This window comes from Papio anubis, chromosome X, assembly GCF_008728515.1.
Source record: "Papio anubis isolate 15944 chromosome X, Panubis1.0, whole genome shotgun sequence".
Taxonomy (NCBI): Eukaryota; Metazoa; Chordata; class Mammalia; order Primates; family Cercopithecidae; genus Papio; species Papio anubis.
In genome coordinates this window covers 67787054-67795426 of record NC_044996.1, presented here as the reverse complement: position 1 = coordinate 67795426, position 8373 = coordinate 67787054, and the positions used below count along the sequence as shown (strand labels likewise).

The 8373-nt window shown below is 38.5% G+C and overlaps 1 pseudogene; it reads right to left on the bottom strand.

Annotated features, from left to right (window-relative positions):
• Positions 1 to 4405: 4405 nt before the first annotated feature.
• LOC101000628 lies at positions 4406 to 5099 on the bottom strand (annotated as a pseudogene).
• Between the last annotated feature and the right edge of the window lie 3274 nt (positions 5100 to 8373).

Here is an 8373-nt window from a genome sequence, read left to right as displayed (position 1 = left end):
AGGAGTTCTTCTTGTTCTATTGTTTGGAATAGTTTCAGAAGGAATGATACCAGCTCCTCTTTGTGCCTCTGGTAGAATTAGGCTGTGAATCTGTCTGATCCTGGGTTTTTTTTTTTTTTTTTTAATTGATAGGCTGTTAATTACTGCCTCAATATCAGAACTTGTTATTGGTCTATTCATGTATTCAACTTCTTCCTGGTTTAGTCTTGGGAGGGTGTATGTGTCCAGGAATTTATCCATTTCTTCTAGAGTTTCCAGTTTATTTGCATAGAGTTTTTTATAGTATTCTCTGATTGTAATTTGTGTTTCTATGGGATCAGTGATGATATCCCCTTTATCATGTTTTACTGTGTCTATGTGATTCTTCTCTATTTTTTCATTAGTCTGGCTAGCGGTCTATCTATTTAGTTAACTTTTAAAAAAATAAAAACCTGCTCCTGAATTCATTAATTTTTTGATGGGTTTTTCATTTCTCTATCTCCTTCAGTTCTGCTCAGATCTTAGTTATTTCTTGCCTTCTGCTGGCTTTTGACTTTGTTTGCTCTTGCTTCTCTAGTTATTTTAATTGTGATGTTAGGGTGTCAATTTTAAATCTTTCCTGCTTTCTCTTGTGGGCATTTAGTGCACTTAAGAATGTCTAATAGGCTCGGTGTGGTGTCTCATGCCTGTAACCCCAGCACTTTGGGAGGCCGAGGTGGGTGGATCACCTGAGGTCAGGAGTTCGAGACCAGCCTGGCCAACATGGTGAAACCTGTCTCTACTAAAAATACAAAAAATTAGCGAAGCGTGGTGACGAGTGCCTGTAATCTTAGCTACTTGGGAGGCTGAGGCAGGAGAATTGCTTGAACCTGGGAGGTGGAGGTTGCAGTGAGCAGAGATCGTGCCATTGCACTCCAGCCTGGGTGACAAGACCAAGACTCCATCTCAAAAAAAAAAAAAAAAAGTCTAATAGAGTTCTACAGTTTATTATATACTACCTTTTAAATAAAACAAGAAAACAATTGTTTGTGGATGACAAATATTTTAGGGCAGCCACAGTTAAAAACACGATTGACAAAAAAAAAATTGGTTACCTTTGTGGCATACATGATTTTATGTAACAATTATAATTATTATAACATACACTAAGTCATATTAGAATTACAGGAGTTTCCCATAATTTTGGAACATAAACCAATAACATTTATACAAATATAGCCCAAAGAAAACCAAACACCATTTCATATTTGACAATGCTTCCTGTATGATTTTTATACCAAATAAGACAAATGTTACTGTTGCATTAGTTCATTATTGATGTCAAACCCAATTTTAAATAAAACCTTATAGATAAATGTATTTACCTTTAATCAGTTTGAACATAAGGTAAGATTTTTATAAGGCTTTTACAACCCTTTACAAATTTGTGTTAAAGAGCAGATTACACACAGGTTTTTGCTTTAAGAAAAACCTGTTTCATTTTTATTCCAATGTTCAGTTCACAGAAAAACTGAATACCCCTTTAACTTTAGCCAATATTCTGTGTTTACACACAGAATTTCTTTTACAATTTTTTTTTTCACAAACCTTCCACAACTTGCTTAAACCTTTAGCTTTATCCTAACTTAAAACAATCCTTTAGCCCTTTAGGCAAAAAACCTCCCCACATTTCCATGCCTTTTTATAATCTTTAACCAAAAACACATTTTACTTTTCTTACACACTTTGAGTGTATAACTATTTGGTTTTTTGTAGTCTTAAGCACATGTTACACTGTTAACTTTTAGCAACTTTCGGTAGAAACCTTGGTAAGTTTGGGATTTTAATTATATATTGGTCTGATGAACCTAGGGGACCCAGACAAATTCTGAATAGGGTTTGACTCTTTAAAACTATCCTCACATCATGTGAATTCCAGGTGCCCACCTAGCTGTAAAGAGAACAGAGTTAGCTGATTAAGAATCCTAGTGTATTTTTTTTTTTAATTTCTCAATTCCATATATTTAAGTTTCATTTCTACACAAGAGGTCAACAAAGTTTTGTGAATAAATTAATGCCAAGGATTGTTTTTTCTAGAAAGGACTTCTGAGAAAGTCTCCAGAATAAAGAGTAAGCTCACAGCAGCAAATTTCAAAATTCAAAGTAGAATTCAGGCTTTTTGAAACCTAAGTTTGAATCAGATGCGTTTTCAGCAAGCCTCTTTTAACAACATTATTATCAACTTCAGGCTTATATAATTTTGCTTTTTAATGATCAAACACATTGTTTTAATCTTAATTATTTTTATTCTCATCTAGGTTAGTGTAACTCTAGGTCAAATAATCTCTTAGGAAGATAAAGTAAAATAAGGACCCAGGCATGCATTTGGCCTCGCCTGCCAGATCCCAGCATCCTGACAGGGTGAGTCTGAGATAACCTGAGGCCAGGGTGGAGACAACCTAGCCAACATGTTGAAACCCATCTCTACTAAATACAAAATTAAGCTGAAGTGGTGCAGCCCAGAGTTCATGCTGCTGGGAGGCTGGGGCGTGAGAGAGAGGAATCACCCAGACCCAGGGTAGTTGGAGTGAGGCTGAGAGTTTGTGCCACAGACTCGACACAGGTAGAACTTAAGAGACTTGCTGTCTCAAAAATAAATAAATAAATGGAAGAGGGACGTCCACTTACACACTGTACCAAAATGCCATTTCCCCAAGAGCGACTGCTGTTAAACTTAATTCAGGTACCTTTCTGACTTTTCTTTTCTTTTTTTTTTTTTTTTTTTTTTTGTCTTCATTTAAAAAGCAAGACTTTTGGTTTTAAGTGAGTAACTCCTAGAATCTCCTTTGGGCATGAAGTGAAATCCTGTGGCTCTGCAAATTCAAATCCACAACATCAAGTGGATTCATGAAGTGTTGAAGTAACATGAGGAATCCTGCTCCTTAAATATTTGAAAATGAGGGCCAGGGTTTTCTTTATTTATTTTTTTTTTTTTAGAACAGTTCTTTGCTCATCCCCAGGATGGGAGGCCTGGTGTGGGATCGCAGCTCACTGAGCTCAACTCGGAGCTCAGGCTGTCCTGCCCCTCGGCCTCTCCCAAATTGCTTCAGGACCCCAAGAGTACACCACCATGCCAGCCAAATTTTTTAAATATTCTAGCAGAGATGGGGTCTCACCATGTGCCTGGCTGGCCTCAACATCTGGCCTCAAGCAACCACCACCCTCAGCCTCCCAGTGCTGCAGGATACAGAACATGACCCACCACCAATCAAATAAAGACTTGAGAAGTAGCAGAGTCAAGAAAATGAATTAAATGGCAAAGAACTCTAAAGACCCGGGGCGTTCTAGTCTCTATAAGAACAGAACATGAGCATCGAGGACAGTTCTTTAGCTTTCAGGCTTTGGAGACTCAAACAGAATTATCCTCATGATTTCATCCTTTGACATTCTCATTCGGGCGTTTGGGATTTATCTTGTCCTTTTCCTCAGACTTCACAGATAGTATCTAAAAGGCCCCCTAGTAGTTATTAACACTTGACTGTAGTCACAAATGGATGGCTTGGATTTTATTTGTCTTGCATTATTTGCTTAAGGTACAGAGATGTATACTCTTACCATAACCATACTCATACATATAGGATTATGCATGTATATTGTGTATGTATATATATATAGTCCCCAATTCCAAAACATACCAATTTGGACTTGTTTTTCCACACAAAATCGAAAATTGGTAACACTTCTGCTAATTTCACACTGCTGCTGTTAAGCAGGCCATGGGCTCTCCACTTCCAGAGGCCTAGTCCACCATCTTGTCTCAGGAAACAAATCTAGTCAGTCATATATATATGTGTATGTATTTTGTTGTGCTTCTCACTTCCTTCTAGCTCTGGAGACTCCTGTCTCAGTCTCTCAGCACTCTGAAGGAGTCCAGGGCCAATTATCAAAGGTGTAAGACCTCAGTCTGGTTTGATATCAAGATGGCTTGAAGCAACTAATTGTTTGGGCTCTGGCCAACGCTCTGGACTTTCGGTCATGTTTTCTTTAGTGATAGAAAGTTTGCAGTTTCAAGAGGCCAAAGATGCAAACATCCATAGAAACCTGTTTTGGTTTTACTCAGGGGTAAGGAATCCGAAACCTGGATTCTATTTTGAAAGCTTGCTGGTTAGAGAAAGGTGGATTAAGCTGTCCTTACGTTTCTACAAATGAGAAAATACTATTGGTGATATCATGTTTGGGGAATTTTAAGAGTCATGGAAGAAATGGAAAGCGCTATTTGTAACGCCGTTGAACGTTGAAACTTGTGTTTTGTTTTCGAGCGCTTTGGAACAACTGGATGTTTCAGCGGCAATGTATTGACTGATAGTGAATATTGTTCTACCCTATATTGGGATCGAAATAAGCAGAGAATCGCCCACGAGTCTAACGGTACTTTCAGCCAAAGACTTTACATCATCAGTTCATGAAACTCTGTGTTCTGAAAGTGACGCGGTCGGTGATTTGGTAATTTAGAGGTTTCCAACCCTCATCGGCCACTTCTTGTTGTTCCTTCAAGGGAAGAATGGGTGATCAATTGAATGACTGCACAGCGTAGGGCGGTTGACGCAGATCTTCCGCCAGGCGGGTGAAATATCCCCGCTTACCGCATTTCATTTTCATCCCCAGTCACGATGTGCGCGGGCCACTAATACAATACGCCATCACTCACTAGATAATGTTTCTGCATACCTCTTGGCTCGCGGTGACCCTAAGAACTGGTAATAATGATGGTCTTCTCATCACAGTGCAGCTCTGTCTCCATGAAGGGCAACCAGATGCTCTCTCGTGCTGTAATTGGGTCGGGCATGTTTTTAGCCAAACACTGGAAACCAGGTATCTTCTCCAGCTCCTTTTTCACCCAGCCATACCAGCCGTGGGTGGTCACATCCCCGCCTCCGTTCCCGGGAACAATCACTGCCTTGCTAGGAGAAGCCATGAGTGCAGCGAGGCCAGAGTCCCCTCAGCACGGGTCCAGCAGCCATACTGGCATTTTATGAAGCATTAAGGAAGCCTACTCACCTTTAAATTGTGCAATATTTCTTGTATAAATTACTTTTTATAAATTCTTTTATGACATAGACCATTTACAACATGCTAAGACTTTTTGACTTGTCCTAAACATTTATTTTTTTTTTTAACAACAAGTTATTTTACTTTAGGCCAAGGTTGTACCATGAGAGATCCTTTCTTATATAAAATATATTTTCTTTATAACCTTCTTTGCATAGTTAGGGGGCATGGCTAATTCAACATGCCCCCAGGTTTTATTTGCAATTTAATGCTCTGAAATAGGTAAATTGAATAATTTTTAAAAGTCAAAGATGCAGTTTATGACCTTAAAGCATTTAGCAAACCTAATATCTCACCTGCATAATTTAGACCAAATATTTACATTTTTGAAGATATTTTTATTTTGCCAATAATTTTTAAAACTGTCTTTTTCCAAAGTATTACTTAAGCCTGAACTAAATAAAAGGCATTAATCTTTTAATTCTTTCTGACAAAAATATTTTTTTTTTAAATTTATTTTATTATTATTATACTTTAAGTTGTAGGCACATGTGCATAACATGCAGGTTTGTTACATGTATACTCCTTGTGCCATGTTAGTCTGTTGCACCCATCAACTCACATTTACATCAGGTAACTCCCACGCAATCCTCCCTCCCTCCCCATGATAGGCCCCTGCATGTTCCCCTTCCTGAGTCCATGGGATCTCATGTTCAGTCTCCCACCTATGAGGAGAACATGCGGTAGTCGGCTTTCTGTTCCTGTGATAGTTTGTTAAGAATGACTGTTTCCCAGTTGCATCCATGTCCCTACAAAGGATCGCGTGAACTCATCCTTTTTTTATGGCTGCATAGTATCTCCCATGGTGTATATGTGCCACATTTTCCTAATCCAACTTGTCACTTGATGGATATTTAATCCAAAGTCTTTGCTATTAGAATAGTGCTGCAATAAACATGCATGTGTTCTTATAGCAGCATAATTTGTGAGTAATCCTGCAAGGTCCTCAGTAATGGGATGGCTGGGTCATATGCATCTAGTTCTAGATCCTTGGAGGAATCTACTACACTGTTTTCCTATAATGGTTAAACGAAGTTACAATCCCACCAACAGTGAAAGGTTCTATTTCTCCACACATCCCCTCTGCAGCACCTGTTGTTTCCCTGACTTTTAATGATCGCTTATTCTAACTGGTGTGAGATGGTATCTCATTGTGGCTCTTTGATTTGCATTTCTCTGATGGCCAGTGATGATGAGCATTTTTTCTTCATATGTCTGTTGGCTGTATGAATGTCCTCTTTTGAGAAATTGCCTGTTCTATATCCTTTGCCCACTTTTTTTATTAAGCTTGTTTTGTTTCTTTTTTTTCTTTTTTGTAAATTTGTTGGAGTTCTTTGTGTTCTGGATATTAGCCCTTGTCAGATGAGTAGATTGCAAAATTTTCCACCAGAAGGTCTGTTCACTTGATGGTAGTTTCTTTTGTGCAGAAGCTCTTTAGTTTAATGAGATCCCATTTGTCAATTTTAGCTTTGGTTGCCGTTGCTTTGGTGTTTTAGGACATGAAGTCTTGCCCATGCCTATGTCCCTGAATGGTACTACCTAGGTTTTCCTCTAGGATTTTTATGGTATTAGGTCTAACATTTTAAGTCTCTTTAATCCATCTTGAATTAATTTTCGTATAAGGAGTAAGGGAAAGGATCCAGTTTCAGCTTTCTACTCTATGGCTAGCCAATTCTCCCAGCACCATTTATTAAATAGGGGAATCCTTTCCCCATTTCTTGTTTTTTCTGTGGCTTGTCAAAGATCAGATGGCTGTAGATGTGTGGTATTATTTCTGAGTGACTCTGTTCTGTTCCATTGGTCTATATCTCTGTTTTGGTACCAGTACCATGCTGTTTTTGGTTACTGTGCCTTGTAGTATAGTTTGAAGTCAGGGTATGCTGATGTCCCAGCTTTGTTCTTTGACTTAGGATTGTCTTGGAGATGTGGGCTCTTTTTAATCTATCCATATGAACTTTTAAAGCAGTTTTTCCCAATTCTGTGAAGAAACTCATTGGTAGCTTGATGGGGGATGGCATTGAATCTATAAATTACCTTTGGGCAGTATGGCCATTTAATGAGCATTGATTCTTCCTATCCATGAGCATAAAGGTTCTTCCATTTGTTTGTGTCCCTTTATTTTGCGTGAGCAGTGGTTTGTAGTTCTCTTGAAGAGGTCCTTTACATCCCTTTGTAAGCTGGGATTCCTAGGTATTTGGATTCTCTTGAAGCAATTGTGAATGGAAGTTCATTCATGATTTGGCTCTGTGTTTGTCTGTTATTGGTGTATAAGAATGCTTGTGATTTTTGCACATTAATTTTGTATCCTGAGATTCTTTGTTGAAGTTGCTTATCAGCTTAAGGAGATTTTGGGCTGAGACAATGGGGTTTTAAATATACAACTGCCATTCAAAACAGGGACAATTTGACTTCTTCTTTTCCTAACTGAATACTCTGATTTCTTTTCTTTCTTGCCTAATTGCCCTAGCCAGAACTTCCAACACTATGTTGAATAGGAGTGGTGAGAGGGCATCCCCTGTCTGTGCCAGTTTCAAAGGGAATTTTTCCAGTTTTTGCCCATTCAGTGATATTGGCTGTGGGTTTGTCATAAATAGCTCTTATTATTTTGAGGTAATGCCCATCAATACCAATTTATTGAGCTGCTTTTAGCATGAAGGGCTGCTACTTTTGTCAAAAGCCTTTTCTGCATCTATTAAGTATAATCATGTGGTTCTTGTCTTGGTTCTGTTTATATGCTGGATTATGTTTATTGATTTGCAATTGAACTAGCCTTTGCATCCCAGGGATGAAACCTAATTTGATCATGGTGATAAGCTTTTTGATGTGTTGTTGAATCCGGTTTGCTAGCATTTTATTGAGGATTGCATCATGTTCACCAGGGATATTGGTCTAAAATTCTCTTTTTTGTTGTGTCTCTGCCAGGCTTTGGTATCAGGATGATGTTGGCCCATAAAATGAGGCTAGGAGACTTCTTTTCTATTGATTGGAATAGTTTCCAGAAGGAATGGTACTCAACTCCTCCTTATACCTCTGGTAGAATTCAGCTGTGAATCCATCTGGTCCTGGACTTTTATTGGTGGCTATTAATTATTGCCTCACTTCAGAGCCTACTATTGGCCTGTCTAGGATTTAACTTTCCCGGCCTTGAAGAGTGGGTGTCCAGGAATTATCCATTTCTGGTTTTCTGAAGCCGATGTATGAGGTGGCTTATAGTATTCTGATGGTAGTTTGTATTTCTTGTGTGGGTCGGTGGTGATATCCCTTTTTTATTTCTACTTTTTAATTAAGGCCGATTTGATTCTTCTC